General features: G+C 39.0%; 1 pseudogene; it reads right to left on the bottom strand.

Annotated features, from left to right (window-relative positions):
- Positions 1-11,270: 11,270 nt before the first annotated feature.
- Positions 11,271-13,755, bottom strand: LOC148157720 (uncharacterized; annotated as a pseudogene).
- Positions 13,756-15,232: the final 1,477 nt, after the last annotated feature.

Raw genomic sequence — 15,232 nt, 5'->3', positions numbered from 1 at the left:
TGTCAAACAAAAAAAGTAGTATTCAATCAAAAAAAAAATCATGTCAAAGCAAAAATCACTAAGTTTTTTTTTTAAACTTTTTTTTTGTTTTTGGTTGAGTCTCTTTTTTTTGGTTGAAACTTTTTTTTTTGGTTGAGTCTCTTTTTTTTTGGTTGAAACTTTTTTTTTTGGTTGAGTCTTACGGAAGCGCATTGCTATCACGCAGGAAAAAAAAAATTTCGAGCGCTATCACGTTATAACGTGATACGTATGTCGTTAAAACGTGATAGTATCTCGTTAAAACGTGATACGTATGTCGTTAAAACGTGATACGTATGTCGTTAAAACGTGATACGTATGTCGTTAAAACGTGATACGTATCTCGTTAAAACGTGATACGTATGTCGTTAAAACGTGATATGTATGTCGTTAAAACGTGATACGTATCTCGTTAAAACGTGATACGTATGTCGTTAAAACGTGATACGTATGTCGTTAAAACGTGATAGTTATCTCGTTAAAACGTGATACGTATCTCGTTAAAACGTGATAGTTATCTCGTTAAAACGTGATATTTATCTTGTTAAAACATGATAATTTTAGGTCCAGGAAGTGGCGGTATTATGCTAGGCTAGTGCAGTGGCTAACATGAATTGGTCAGGTTTCCTTTCATGTTTGGTCTACAACATGTAGAGATACGGATGCTGCTTTGCACTGTGGTTAAAACCATTAATAGCATGCGTACTCTGAGCAGGATCCTAAACAGAACGGGACTGCACCGAAGGAAACGTCAGTCCGGTCCTCTAGCTGTAGCGGCGTTCCTGACTGTCTGGATCGAAGCTCAAGTTGGCTTCCGATTGTAGCTTCTGATTTGGGAAATGGCTAAAGGGAGATTATAACGGAGGCTCAGACGTATTTGCTGAACAGTTTCTGTTCAGATTTGTTTTAACAGTACACTTGCTGAACTACGGCTGTTCGTAACCAAGCAACCGAAATCAACAGAAGGCTCGATAGTGGCAAAAGACAAAACTAGATCCTGTTAAGCATTCTTCAAAATAAAAGACTTCCTCTCTCCAAAATAAATCATAAATCAGCAAAAGCTGAATGGCCTCCTTTAAGCGTCCTGAGAAACAATCACCTAATGATCGTGATTCATAAATCTCTACTCGGCTTGGCTCCAGCATCCTTAAACTTTCTTTTACATAGGTCTGTTAATTCCCATTCTTTACGTTTTAACAATATTTTTCTTTTACATGTTCCACTTTTCTGAACTGAAAAAGGGAAGCAAGCTTTTAGTGTGATGGCTCCTACAGCCTGGAAACAGCTCCAGTCTGAAATAAAGATGTCAAAGCTGGTTTCACTGGACTTATTTCGAGCGATTCTTAAAAACAGACGAGATTCTATTAAACAGTGTCACTGTTTTTAAATTCTTTTCTACTGTTTTACACTTCTGCATATGCATTAATTAATTTTATTTTGTAACCAGGTTGCTGTGTGTTGCAGACTTCTACCCAGGTCCCTCTTGAAAATAAGATAAGATGTGTATCTCAACGGGGTTTACCTGATAAAATAAAATAAATAAAATAAAAAAATAAAATAATAATATTTGTCAAATATTGGTCAACAATTTTTAATATTTGTCGACAAACAAGGAGCAAAGAAGAGACACCTCTCCTTTACCATATAGGTGACTTAAAATAATGTTTTCTAATGGAGACAAAGAGGGTAGATAAAGATTATTGTGTTGCTTTGATAAAATAAAACTCTGAACTTGAAGATAGTTATAGAAATATTTTGTAGGAATATCATGTTTGTTTTTAATTTCTTCAAGTTACATAAATATCTTCCCTGAAAAAAGATCAGACACTTTAGTTATATTCTTAGCAGTTTAAATCCTGCTCTACATGGATGAACATTACATCGGATAGTTGTTGCATTTCTCCCAAATAATCAAGTGTTTTTTGCCAGATCATCATTGTATTTTTCAGAAATGGGTATTTTGTTTGCTTAATTGACCTTTTCCTGCCTGATGAGTACATGTACAAGTCTATAGCAATAGAGATCCAGTGGGACACAATAGTAACCCATGCTGGGGGCTGTCTGGCAGTAAAGTAAAACATTGCTGCCCTGATCTGGGTTGAAATAACATAATAGGTTTGATAATTGTTAACACCCTCTGTCATATGGCTGATATAAGACAGACAGTTTCATTCTCGGGCGTTTACCATTTAAGTGAAGTTGGAAAAAGTTATATTTAGCTCCTTAAAGAAGAAGGGGAGTGAGGAAATTGAAACTGATTGGAAAACATATAAGAATTTTGGCAATATTGTAATTTTTATAATATTGATGTGACCAATTAAGGAGATGAGTAGCATCTTTAACTATTAAACTTTTAAAGCTAACATACTTAGACACTTCTGATCTGGAATAGATTATTCATCTCTGATGCTACGTTGCATCACTATAAATCGGAATCTGAAAAGTTGTTGGCATTATTATCCCAGCTGATGGATCCTTGTAAGCCACACAAAAAGGCAGGTGCTCTAGGACAAAAAAGTGAAAGAAAACAGAAGGTTAAAATAATAACAAATATTGTAAATGTGATAGGAGTTTATTTCTAATGCATTCCAGATGCAAACATATTTTTAAATCTCTCATTGCTGAGGTTTCAATTCAGATAAAGATTTCACAAATCACAAACTAGGTTTGAAATATTCTGCCATTAGCGTAGATTAGAATAATCTACTCCAGATTTGAAGTGTCGATGTATGTTCGTTTTTAAAGCAGAACAAATTATTTCTTAACATTTATATGTTAAATATAATTTCCATGATTAGTTACTTATTTACAGTCATATGTCAAGTCATATGTTAAGTATAATTTACATGATTATTATTATTCACCGAATTTAACTTGATTGTACACAATTCCAAAAGGTGACGTGAAAAATAATTAAATTCAAAGCTTTCTGTATGATTTATTTTGGAGAGAGGAAGTCTTTTATTTTGAAGAATGCTTAACAGGATCTAGTTTTGTCTTTTGCCACTATCGAGCCTTCTGTTGATTTCGGTTGCTTGGTTACGAACAGCCGTAGTTCAGCAAGTGTACTGTTAAAACAAATCTGAACAGAAACTGTTCAGCAAATACGTCTGAGCCTCCGTTATAATCTCCCTTTAGCCATTTCCCGAATCAGAAGCTACAATCGGAAGCCAACTTGAGCTTCGATCCAGACAGTCAGGAACGCCGCTACAGCTAGAGGACCGGACTGACGTTTCCTTCTGTGCAGTCCCGTTCTGTTTAGGATCCTGCTCAGAGTACGCATGCTATTAATGGTTTTAACCACAGTGCAAAGCAGCATCCGTATCTCTACATGTTGTAGACCAAACATGAAAGGAAACCTGACCAATTCATGTTAGCCACTGCACTAGCCTAGCATAATACCGCCACTTCCTGGACCTAAAATTATCATGTTTTAACAAGATAAATATCACGTTTTAACGAGATAACTATCACGTTTTAACGAGATACGTATCACGTTTTAACGAGATAACTATCACGTTTTAACGACATACGTATCACGTTTTAACGACATACGTATCACGTTTTAACGAGATAACTATCACGTTTTAACGACATACGTATCACGTTTTAACGACATACGTATCACGTTTTAACGAGATACGTATCACGTTTTAACGACATACATATCACGTTTTAACGACATACGTATCACGTTTTAACGAGATACGTATCACGTTTTAACGACATACGTATCACGTTTTAACGACATACGTATCACGTTTTAACGAGATACGTATCACGTTTTAACGACATACATATCACGTTTTAACGACATACGTATCACGTTTTAACGAGATACGTATCACGTTATAACGTGATAGCGCTCGAAATTTTTTTTTTCCTGCGTGATAGCAATGCGCTTCCGTAACTTAGTGATTTTTGCTTTGACATGATTTTTTTTTTGATTGAATACTACTTTTTTTGTTTGACATGATTTTTTTTTTGGTTGAATACTACTTTTTTTGTTTGACATGATTTTTTTTTTGATTGAATAATTGTGAAACAAATCTAACTCCATACAACACGGCTGTTGGGTGGGTGGGGGGAATGATGTAGGGGAAGGGCACAATTTATCAAGTAAATTAAATTCAGCTGTTTAATATAACCTCAATCATATTTGTTCGTAACTTAGCATAGTAAATTAAAAAAAAAATCGATTTAGTTTTAAAAGAAAAGATAGTTGACGGCTTGTCCCCTGATTTTCGCGGGCTTAGTTCACTAGCAGGGTGCAATATGCGCACGCATCCTCAGCGGGCTGAGGAGACGTGTTCGAACACCAGCAGTAATGGCGGAGGAGAGCGAGCAGAGCTATTAATGAAGTGGGTATATTATGCTTTTTGGAAAATAAAATAATTTTTACAAACTTATTAGGCGATAAATTAGTTGTGTAAACCTGAATTATGCGCTCGGTTTATTAACATATAGCTCAACTACAAACATGCTCGAACGTGTTCGTACTTATCGCTCCCACTGCAGCCGCCGGCTCGTCTCGCCCGCTCTATCAGTTAACCGGGTCATCGGGTGCGGCGAGTTAAGGCTCGTTAAGCCGAGAGAGAACGACCGTCTCCCGGCACATTGCTTTCAAACTCAGCAAAAAAAGCAAAAATAACTCAGTCAGAGAATATCTAATGTTAATGTTTGCTAATTTTATTATTATTATTGTTACTATTAATTACAAATACATTTATTTAAAGTTGGTGCTGAAAGTTATTCAGCACTAAGTTAGTGTTTAAGTCAAGTTTTACTTGTAAATTAAATTATATGTGTCATTTTATCTTATTGAGTGCTATATTTATTTCTAAGAACATAAAAATTACTCTGAACATTTGAAATTGCTGGTTAATTACAAGTTAATTGCAGTGGAGACAGCTTTAAGGTTGAATTCAGTCATTCTTAAAGTTTGACTTGTGTCTTTGTCTTTTCTGATAGATTTTGTAATTTTACATCCAGGATCTTCTGGAGAATTAAGCGAAACCCAAACTCCTTGTTCTCAACGAAGACCTTCTGTATGGCCAAGAACATGAGTCTGCTCCCTCCAGGTACTGAAGCTCAGAAGAAATGTTCTCTAAAACATTTTTCATGTTGTTTAGTTACTGCAACATTTTAACACTAGCTTATGTTTGATAGAGAAGATGATGTAGCCCTACAGCTGCTGCCAGTACTCCTCCCTGCTCCACCTTGCACTTTTGGGAGAAGAGTTTCAGACACATCAACCTGGAAGAGGGATAGGGAGATAAGAGAGAGAAGGGAGGAGAGAGGATTTGCATTTTGGTGTTCTTTTTATTCCCGGTTGTTAAATTGTATTTTTCAAGGTTTTAATTTTGGGGGTAGAATACGATTTTTTCAGTGTATTGGTTTGTTTCGGAATTTTTTATGTATAATGTTGGGGATTAAGGTTAAAATGTTTAGGGTTATTTTTTAGTTATTTTTGTAAGTTAGAAGATGAGTTCTGTGGAATATTTTTAAGTATCTTTCTTTGGGGTTGTAGTTTTTGGTTTTTGAGTAATTTTAACCTCCGATTGGGTTATATATTTGTTAAAGTGTGCCTCTAGGTTAGGGTATTAAGTGTATATATTTATTTATTTTTTTTAATAAAAAAAACTTTCAATCCTCTTATTTTCATTTTGTTGTGTATGGTCCCCTGTCATTGAGTCCTTTTGGTGCTTTGGTGTCTAATTTTCTAATCCATTGTTGTTCTTGGAGCCATCTTTCTTGTCTGGACCAGTTGGGGTTGTGTGTGAGTGGTCTTCCTCTTACTGCTTCCAGTCCATGTTGGAGGAAGTGTTTGACCAGAGTGGTTTCTGTTTTTCTTTTGCATCTAATGTTGGATTTGTGGTTCGAGTCGCATTTTGAATTTGTTCACTGTTTCTCCAACGTATTGTTTTTTTGCCTTTGTGGCACCAGATAATATAGATTATGTTCTCATGTTCGGGGGAGATTTTTTGTGGGAGAAACCAGCGTTTGTTGTTGCTGGTGCTCCTGATGTATGGTTTTTTATTTGTCTTTTCGTTGGGTTTGTTTTTGCGGTTGAATTTTGAGCGGACCAAGAGGTCTTTGAGATTTGGGTTCTTTTGGCATGCTGAGATAATTTTGCAGTTTTTACTGAGTGGTAGTTATTGTTGGAGTTGTTTAAAGTGGTCTTTTATTGCTTTGTGGTTTTTTAGTGTGAAGTGTGAGTATGGGCCTGTAATTGGGATTATGTGTGGTTGTGTTTCTGTGTTTTTGTTCTGGTTAGTTTTCTTTGGGTGGAAAACTTCTCTTTATTTTTTAGTAAACTTTCTTTTTCTGAGGGCTCGGAAGAGGGTTTGGGTGGCTTCTTCTCTATCTTTTTTGTTGGAGCAGATTCTATTGTATCTGATTAGTTGTGATTTTAGGATCCCTTGGAATGTGTGTTCTGGGTGGAAGCTATCTGTGTAGAAGTTGGTATGAGTCGGTGGGTTTAAAATAAAGTTTGCTGTCTAATTTGCCTGTTTTGTGTAAGTTATCTCCTTTGAATGTTATTGTGTCTCGGACAATAACCTGTTGTTGACTGATGGTGGGTTTTATTTTGATGGAGGGGTGGTGGTTGTTTAGGATTTGGATAAAATGGTCTAGTTCCTCTCGGCTATGGTTCCACAGGCCCCAGATATCATCCAGGTATCTGTAGAAGGCTTCTGGGAGTTTGGGACCTTTAAGGAAAGCTTCTCTTTCCCATTTAGCCATGTAGATGTTCGCGTATGCTGGAGAAAAGCGTTTCCCCATTGTTGTGCCCTTGATTTGTAAAAACCATTTTTCATCAAATAGGAAGTTGTTTCTTTCTAAGTTTATTTTCAAGAGTTCTAGGATTATATCATCTTGTCTAGAGGGGTCCGGATTTTCTTGAAGGCATTCTTTTATTGCTTCTAGTCCCTTTTCTGTTTCAATGTTGGTGTAAAGGTTTTCGACATCCATGGTGAACAGGATGGTTTGTTCTGTGATTGTGTGTGTGGATATTTTCTGTAGAAAGTCACTGGTGTCTTTTATGTAACTGGGGTGGTTTTGGGAGAGGGGGTTCAGGTAGTGGTTTAGTAAGTAAGCTGACCCGTAAGATTTGCTGCTACAGTCGGAAACAATGGGTCTCCCTTTTGGGATCCGGAATGGTTTAGGCTATTCGGAAGGTTCTTTATGGATTTTTGGGAGCAGGTAGAAATATCTGGGTCTAGGTGGGTTAGTCCCACTAGAAACAGGAGTTGTTTGTGGTTGATGTATTTTTGTTCTTTTAGTTCTTTGAGAATGTGGTGTATTATGATTTGTGTTTCTGGGTAGATGGGTGTTTGTAATGATTTATAGTATTCCCTATCCTCTAGCTGTCTCATGGCTTCCCAGATGTAGTCTGTTTTGTCCATGATAACTATGGTGGAGCCTTTGTCTGCTGGTTTAATGATGATGGAGTTGAGATTTTGGAGTTCTAGGGCATTTACTTCTTCCTGTGTGAGGTTGGGTTTTTCTGTTTCTACGGGTATTTTTTTTGGTAATTTTTTTTGTCCTGTTCAATGAGTTCTAGAATGAGGGGGTGGATTTTTTTCTATTGGTGGTTCCCATTGGGAAGGGGGTAAGAATGGGGGGGGAGTCGTTTCTTTTATTGTTTTGGAAGAAGTAGACTAATTTTAGTCTACGGTGGTATTGTTGAATTTGGGTGTTTAGTTGTTCTCTTATGTTTGGTATTCTAGTTGTAGTTGGTACGAATGTGAGGCCTTTGTTTAGTAGTTGGATGTGGTTTTCTTTTAAGTGGAGTGTGGTGGAGAGGTTGAGGATTCTGTTTTTAGTGTTAAGTTCATTATTTTCCAATAAGTTAGTTTTAGTTTCTTTAGAGTCTGTTTGGGGTTTCAAGGCTAGGCTTTCCGTTAAGTTCATATGGGCCTAACAGTTTAAAGACTGGTGCCAGTGTTCCCAGATGTGTTGTGCTGTGGTGGGTGTCCAGTGTATTCTATCCTCTGTTGTGTGGAAGTGTGTTTGTGGGATTGGTGGGATGGTATGGTTGTGTAGTTTTTGGGACACTTCTGTGATAACCTCATTTATCATTTTTAGGTTTTGTTTTTGTATGAAGGAGAGTCCTTCTGAGAAGTTGAGAATCGGGGTGTAGATGTCTGCGTATGGAAAGGTATCTTGTCCTGTGTTTAGGAGAGTGGTGAATAGATTGTGAATTGTTTTCTTTTCTCTTTGGTCTTTGTTATTAACTCCAAAGGAGAGTAGGATTTTTCTGGTTTCACTGCATGTTTTGGTTTTTCTCAGGATGTGGTTTGCATGTTTGAATTGTGCTCCTGGGTAGCAATCAATTTGGATGTTTGGGTTGGTGGGTTTGGGTAATCTTTTGAGGTTAGAGTCACCCATGATTATTATGGGTTTGTTTGCGTTTAGATGCCTATTCTCCATTTTGTTACCCTGGTGGTTGTGAGTAGTTATCAAAGGTTTAGGGAATTTTTTTGTGGGTTTGAGTGGTGTTTAAGGATGTCTGTGAGGGTTGGTAGTTTAGAAGGTGTTGGTTCTTGTGAGTTGTGGATAATATTTGTTTTTGTGTTCTGTTTGTTTTGTGGGTGCAAGCGGGGCTCGGGGTCCCCTTGAGTTAGAGATGTTATCCCTAATCTTTTCTGTGTGTTGGGTGTGTTTTTGTGTGGTGTGTGGGTTTCTTGTATTTGTTTTTCTTTTTGTTGGATTTGATCTGGTTTTGTTTCCGGTGTTTTGTTGGTTGTTCGATTTTGTTTGTTGCGTGTTTCTGTAATTAGTTTTCTTGCTGTGGCTAAGTTGATTTGTTTGATTCCTATTATTTCCTTTTGTGCTTTTCTAGTTGCTCCATTAAGGATCCATTGTAGTTGTTTTTTTGGTGTTTGTTGGAGTTCTTTTAGTACTAGTTTTATTTCTTCTTCTGATTGTGTCTGATTTGTTTGGTTTTTTTGGTGTTCCCATAGGAAGATTTTGAAGGCTATTTCAATCCAATCAGTGAGGGTTTTTTGTTTTTCTGGCATTTTTATTTCTTTTGTTTTGCTGTTTTGGTTAATGTTATTTTAGTTTTTGAGAGTTAGTTTGTTTCTGCTTTTTAGGTTGTTTTGGGAAGTTTTTGTGGTCTAAAGATGGATGGAGTAAAAATTAGTTTTTTTTTGTTTAGGCTGATCAGTTGATTTTTATTATTTATTGGTCAGTTTTTTGGTTTTATGGGGATGAAGTTTGTTTTGTGTTTAGAAATAGTCTGATGTGGTGGGATTTTACCGGGTCGCGCTGCTTCTAATTAATGGGAGGTTATTTCAAGTTTGTTTATTTTAGGCTACTCTCTTTTATTCGTCCTGGTTTATTAGCGTTGTTAGAGCCGAAGCTGCGGGGCTGCTTCGGCTCTAAGTCTGAGTAGAATTTCAGAACTCAGTCATCAGTGGTGTCTGCTGGCTCAAGCGGACTTTTCGGCCGTGTTAATCACCAGACGTCCTCGCCAAGCAGTGGCCCCTCAGGAGTGATCAAGCTCCGAGGTCGAGTTCCAATTCCTGCACCTGAGAATCTTCCGTTAACTGGATCTCTGGTGCACAGTTTTCCAGATCTGCGATGTCTGATGCATCTTCAGGAGGAATGAAGGGCTCAACAGGTGAAACTTAATCAACCTTTGGCTCTGGTTCCAATTCTTGCTCTTGCAGATCTCCAGCTAACAGAACCTCTGGAGGAATCAAAGCTGTCATGGCCGTAATTTCCTTGGTGGGTTGAGCCTCTTCTACATGTCCTTCTTCCTCACGTTCATATTTTTGCTCCTGTGTAATAACAGTATTTTCCTCTACAACAGAACCTTCTGCAGATTGTTTTCTTCTTTCTCCAACCTGGAGACTCAGCGTCGACTTGTCTTCTTTTGGAGAGGTTTCTGGTTTTTCCAGGTCCATGATCACTGAAGTGACCTTAGAAGAATGTTTACGAGCAAATCTGCTGAAAAACCTTGTGATCCTCCCTGTCAGACCTCCAAGCTCCGATTTCGGCTCAGCAATTTTTTTCTTGACGCTTTCTACAGGTGGAAAATTGCTTCTACTGGGCATAATTGCGGTAGATTTGAGCTGCTAAAATAGCGAGAACAAGAACAGGTCTGGTCTCTGCAACAAACAAGTGCAAAGTGACAGAGAAAAGGAACGAGCAAATAAAGACCCTGCCTATGACGTCCGTCCACACGTCATAGGCATCAAACTCGCCCGAACCACAGTCCTATGTCCTCACGTAACAAGTCACGTTGCGTCAGACTAACTACTTTTGCTATTTACAGTTGGGCTGCGGCGTCTGGAGACATCAGGTTTTATTTTAGCGCGTGGTTTGTGTAGCTCACACTGCCTCCCGTTCAACCCCGCTGCTTTTTGATTTCTGACGGCTTATAGTTTGTCTTCATGGATGCAGCTATATCTTCATTTTCCTCTGGTTGTGACCAAAATAGGAAGAAATTATTTGTCCTTTGCACTCTACATATGAATTGCGGTTTATTGATTTTCATGAAAACTTATATTTTAGGAAAACCCTGTTCTGGTGTCCTTATTGTTCACCATGTTCGACTCATTTAGAGGGACTTGGCTTACCTTACTGGCAACCCTATACGAAACTGGCGCTCTGCGGGGCGGGGGAGGAGTAGTTGTCCCTGCTACGGTGGCGCTGCACATCCTGGAGGCCAGACCTGTATGTAAATGAGACCAATCAGATGCAGGTGATTGGCTTAGCAGAATATTGCTTAAACTTACGGCAATCTGTGTCATGTGACTAAACTAATACAGTGATCCCTCGTTTTTCGCGGGGTTGCGTTCCGAAAATAACCCGCGATAAGTGAAATCCGCGAAGTAGTTACCTTTATTTTTTACAACTTTTACACAGCATAATTAAATACTCTAAATTGAAACCAAAGAACAAAACCTGTTTTCAGGTCATCCGATGTGCATGTGTATCAATCACGGCATTAACCCTTTTAGGCCTGTCACTCAAAAGTCCGCCTGGCATTGTTTTACTTGTTTAAAGTAAAAAGTAGGAAGAAAAAGTCCTGTGGCCAAGTGCTTCAGCACATTTTTCCAGAATCATTTAGAACTTTCAATACCTGCATTATTTTACATTATTCTAGATACTAAACCACTATTAACACTGTTTGATATCAAGAAAAAAACAAAACCCGAAATTAGATTTTGGAGATTTTATGCAAATAAAACACTGCATTTGAACATGAAGTATAGATTTTGCATCACAAATTGACAATTTCAACACTATAGAACATATTTACAATATTTTTTTCATTCTCAATTATTTTTACAAATAAGAAACAGACTAACAATTAAAACTATTTACAGGCGATTTTCCCCTCTCTGCATTTCTCCTTATTTTCCTGGGCCTTGGTGGTATTCCCAGAAGCAATTTCTCTCCACCTGAAGGCACAAGCCCACATCACAGACCTCACACCTCCAGGCTGTGCTTCTCTGACAAAGCTTGCAGCGCCGTCTCCCCATGCTTGCTTTCTCAGACTTTGCCTGCTTGTTGCTGCTGCATGGGACTGGTAGATGTTTTTTCCCAGCTTCTTTTTGTGGCTCGTCATAAAGAGGAACACCTAGGAGGTGTGCTGCCAGCTCCTCCTGGAAACTTTGTCGGGTCTTCTGCTTCCGTCTCATTGTACAACACTGATCCTTGTGAATAACAAAGGAGTTTGTCACAGCGATGTCGACCAAATGTTAGAACACAGTGGTGACCCATCTTTTTGTTTTGCGGTGGATAGAATGTGTCCCAATCATTTGGTCCGATGTGTCCACCCCTCCCATGTATTTATTGTATTCTGTCACAGCAGTGGGCCTGGGGACAGCGACCTTCTGAACTTTCCCATCAGGTGACTTCTGCCAGCGCTGAACAGACTCTCCAGTGTAAACAGGGTGGATGGTGGAGCACATCGAGACCTCCCTGCTGTCCATCCACTTTGCAAAAAGAAGCTCCCCATCCCTGATCCACCGGATGCTGCCTCGTGGGGACTTTTTGGTGAGGGCATTTTCAGTGGTGGTGGGGACACCAACTCTTCCCTGCCTGTATGTCCCGCAAGCGCCAAATCCCTGCGTCCTCAGATGTTTGAACAGGACAGGACTGGTGTAAAAGTTGTCTGTGTAGACAATGTACCCAGAGCCCAGGTACTCTTTTCTCACCAAGGTGGTCACAACATCAAACGACAGCCCCTTTCCCGATGACACGTTAGATTTTCCAGTGTACAGCTGGAAATCCACCGTGTAGCCATTTTTATCAGCCAATACAAAAAATTTCAGGCCCCACTTTGTTGGCTTGGCTTTCATATACTGTTTGATGCTGAGCCTGGCTTTGGTGGAAACCATCCTCTCATCTACTGCAAGGTGCTGCCTTGGGTGGTATAAGGCACGGCACCTTGTCCCAATCATCTCCATCAGTGGCCTGACCCGGTGGAGGGGGTCATATGTTTCTGTGCCCTTTAGTTTGTCATTTTGCTGATCCTCCTCTGGGTCACTCATTCTAACATTGGCCAAAATGGCCAAGAACCGGTCTCTGGACATGATGGTAGCTGGTGTTTGAAGACTGAAAATACTTCCAGTCCGCCAAAAATCTCTGATTTTTGGCAGGCGGCTGATTGACATGTAGAGCAGCATGCCAATAAATTTCTTCAGTTCCCCTGGACTTATTTCAGTCCAGGAGAACTTCCTCCCTTTCTCCAGGTTCCTGGCTACCCCCTTGTTTGTAAAATCACAAACTAATGTGAGGACTTCATTGTCAAAAAAGTACTCAAAAATTTCGCCTGGTTGTGGATTTTCTACATTTAGAGGGGGTTGGACACCAGGGATTCTTTTGGGGAAGAACCTTAGGGGTTGAAAGCCTTTCTCATCAGGCTCTTCATGGGTCTTCCACCTTGGATGATGTGGGGAACGGCTGCGGTACCTCATACTCTCAGCATGGACCCCAGCAGACCCTCCAGAAGGACCTCCAGCAGACCCTCCAGAAGGACCTCCAGCAGACCCTCCAGAAGGACCTCCAGCAGACCCTCCAGAAGGACCTCCAGCAGACCCTCCAGAAGGACCTCCAGCAGACCCTCCAGCAGGAATTCTGTCTCTTCTACTTCGCCCCCTTGGAGCCAGCTGCTCTTCATCAGAAAATGTTCTAAAAATAGTAAATATACAAGTTTGTCACAGCAATGACAGCTTTTATTTATAGTAGTAAATAAATAAAGTTGGTCTCAAATCCACACTAAGCAATAAAAAAAGTCATAGTAAGCTACACATGAATACATGAAGAGTGTGGTGCTGTACTTAGGAGTGTCATATATAGTGAGCAAAAGTGCACTTTTACACAAAGTACATATTGATGAATATTATAATAACTTATACTCTCTAAACTATTCCAAAAACAAAATAAAATAGAAAATAAAACTATAAATACATCCAATTATGTGTACCAAGTAAAAGCTATTATCCATGAAGTAACAAGCCCCATTCATTCAGAAATAAAATTCAAAAAGTTATTCAATGATCAAACATTACCTTTCTTCAGAAGAAAAAACTGGATCTCCTTCTCCAAACACAAAACCATCCAGGAATCTCCTCGGTCTCTTTTTATCTCTTGAAGGACGTCATATTATCATGCGCTTCACTCTGACTCTCCGCTCTTGTCGCTCATCTTTTCCTCCTCACTCTGCACTCTTCGTCCGTGCAGCAGAGGGAGACAAAGACTAGCATTCGCGGGCATCCTGGAGCAGCGGGAAGTCAATTACCGTAATAACACTATGCATGTCTGAAAGTGCAATTTATTTTCTTTCAAAGACAGTTTGAATTTTTCTGATAGCGCAAACCGTTGCAGAGTTACGGTAAGTCGAAGTTGGCTTGTGAAATGTCGCCGGCGACACGTTCGGTTTCAAATTAATGTCAACCGGTGTCATGTCATTTAAGCCGTCTCCTCCAAGCTGCTTTACGAGATTCACAGCCTCTGGCCACAGTTTTTTTTTTCAGCAGGCATTCAACGTTTCAATTTCCATCTCCTGAATGGCCAATCTGTATTACGTATATTTTAGCCAATCAGGACGCAGAACACAATGCACTGTGAAAAAAACTGCACAAAAAAAAAAATCCGCAACCTCGAAAGGTGAACCGCGTTATAGCGAGGGTTCACTGTAGTCACATGACATGCGATATAGATATATGATGTAGATATGTAGAAATAAATATTCAAATATACATCACAGTATTTTTAGTCAGTCTTTGAATGTAGGTCCTCTGTGATAATTTGGTCTTTTTCATGTCAATTTTTGTAAAAATGAAAACTCATCAAATGTAAATGTTCTCTCTCTGTAGTTCATGGCATATTTTATTTGAGGTGTTTCACTTTGGCAAGCATTACACAACAAGACGAAAACATGAAAGGACCTACATTCAAACACTGCATGTAAAGCAGTTTATTTGTATGGAATACAATTCAGGGCAGCTCTTTAGGACATTGATATATGTAATTTGGGATTTATGTTTTCTTTTTTTGTCGTCGTTGCTACTTAACATTATTTTGTTATTTTGGGTTTCTACTCATTTGGGTTGTCATGGTTTTTGTTTCGATTAAATCTGATTCCTCCTAACTTGTCCTAGGTTGCTGTGCTTTATTGGGTTTTTAAAATAGAAGAATAAAGTCTATTTTTTAATATTGTAAATAAATAAAATATATTTTGTACACAACTTTTTTTATGTCATTTGAAGCCAGACCTACCTGGGTACTTTTAATAGGGAGACCCTAGTCTATCTAACATAATTTGAGAAATCTACCACTTGGCTAGAAGGCTACGTCCTCTTGTCACAATCCGGGTTTTTCCCCGTGTCACAAGAGACGACATAAGAGAAATTTGACTCAATGATTTAATGGCTTGAAATTGGGTCTCTGCCTCTTTAAAAACTCCTGCTCTTTATGAAACTCCGTCTTCAGGAAGTCATCACATCGTTCCTCTATTAACCCTTTAACAACGTTTCTTCCAGAATTGCACTTACAAGTTGCTCATATATTGAGCTCAACTGATGCACTGGTACACTAGGTGTTTGCTATTTGCTGCTGGCTAGCCTGAAGGAGCTGATTGATGGATGGGGTGTACTGTGAGGCAGATAAATAAGGTTTCGTTTTGAAAGCTTTCTTCTCCAGCTGGTCCAGAATGGCCTGAAGCTGCAAAACAGCTTTGAGTAGTTTTTCT

The sequence above is a fragment of the Poecilia mexicana genome, unplaced genomic scaffold, assembly GCF_051168715.1.
Source record: "Poecilia mexicana isolate PSO_F unplaced genomic scaffold, ASM5116871v1 scaffold_9, whole genome shotgun sequence".
NCBI classification, from domain to species: Eukaryota; Metazoa; Chordata; class Actinopteri; order Cyprinodontiformes; family Poeciliidae; genus Poecilia; species Poecilia mexicana.
The sequence above is the reverse complement of the archived record's forward strand: the minus strand, read 5'-3'. Positions and strand labels throughout refer to the sequence as shown.